Here is a 1,652-nt window from a genome sequence, read left to right as displayed (position 1 = left end):
CTCCACGAGCACACTGAGCTTTGTCAGTTGGATGCCATCTCACAAGTAATGGCTTTGAAGGCTCAGTTCAACTTGGGCAGAGAATGCTATGACGCAATTATGACAGTATTTGGACGCTTTCTACCCAAAGGCCATGTAATGCCTGCAAATCTGTACCAGTCGGACAAAATCCTCCGTGCACTGAAGATGCCCTATGAGAAGATACATGCTTGTGAGAAAGGATGTGCCTTATTTAGGCTTGACTATGCGGACTTGAACTATTGTCCCATTTGCAAGTGTTCCAGGTATATTGTGGTGGACAACGGTATGGGTGAGAAGACACAAACCAAAATCCCTGTTAGTGTTCTTCGGTATATGCCAATCGTACCAAGACTTCAACGTCTTTTCATGGTCGAAGAGACGGCCAGACAGATGACATGGCACAAAACAGGCAAAAGAACCGAACTAGATGCAGATGGTAATATGATGATGGTACGCACATCGGATGGTGTTGCGTGGAAAAAGTTTGATGAATAACATGCTGACAAAGCGGCAGATCCGAGGCATCCTCGAGTCGGCATCAGCACCGATGGGTTCAGTGTGTTTGGTATGACGGCAGCCCAATACAGTTGTTGGCCCGTATTTGTCTTTCCACTCAATCTCCCCCCGGACAGATTATGCAAAGAAAGAACATTTTCCTGACGTTGATAATTCCAGGGCCCAACTATCCGGGGAAAAATATGAATGTGTACATGCAGCCGCTTAAGGACGAATTGCATGAAGCCTGGGATAATGGGTTCAAGACATACGACGCCTATAGCAAACGAAACTTCATAATGCGTGTCTGGTACATGTACATGACGCATGACTTGCCGGTGTATGCGCTATTCGTTGGCTGGTGTGTGCATGGAAGGTTCCCGTGCCCCACATGCAAGGAAGCTATTGAGTTTCGTTGGCTTCAGGCCGGTCGCAAGTTTTCTTGCTTCGAGATGCATAGACAGTTCCTGGATCCTCGCCATAAGTTCAGGAAAGACAAGAAGAATTTCATCAGAGGTAGAGTTGTAAAAAACTCTGCACCACCTGCATTGACAGGCCAACAGACCCTGGATTAGTTAAACGCTCTCGAGCCAGATCCAGAGCGTCCAGGGTACTTCAAGGGGTATAATTCTGAGCACGCCTGGACTCACAAAACATGCTTATGGGATCTGCCTTACTTCAAAGACCTCCTTTGCCCACACAACATCGACGTGATGCACACTGAGAAGAATATCGCCGAGGCACTTTTTGGTACATTGTTCGGCATAGATGGGAAGTCAAAGGATAATACTAAGGCTAGAGTCGATCTGGAGGCGCTATGTGATAGGCCGTTACAAAACATGAAAGAACCGAAAGGAAAGCAGAACTGGACGAAGCCAAAGGCATGGTTCAATCTTGGAAGGCCAGCTATGAGGGAAATTATCTTGTGGGTGAAAATGCAGTTGTTGTTCCCCGATGGGTATGCAGCGAATCTAAAGAGGGGAGCGAGTCTTGATAAATTGAAGATATTTGGTCTCAAGAGTCATGATTGGCACATATGGATTGAGCGGGTAATGCCGGTGATGTTGCGTGGCTTCATCCCTGAGGATGAATGGCTAATACTGGCAGAACTCAGCTATTTCTTCCGTGTTCTTTGT

This window comes from Triticum dicoccoides, chromosome 3B (assembly GCF_002162155.2).
Source record: "Triticum dicoccoides isolate Atlit2015 ecotype Zavitan chromosome 3B, WEW_v2.0, whole genome shotgun sequence".
Lineage (NCBI taxonomy): Eukaryota > Viridiplantae > Streptophyta > Magnoliopsida > Poales > Poaceae > Triticum > Triticum dicoccoides.
Note: the sequence above shows the minus strand (reverse complement) of the source record.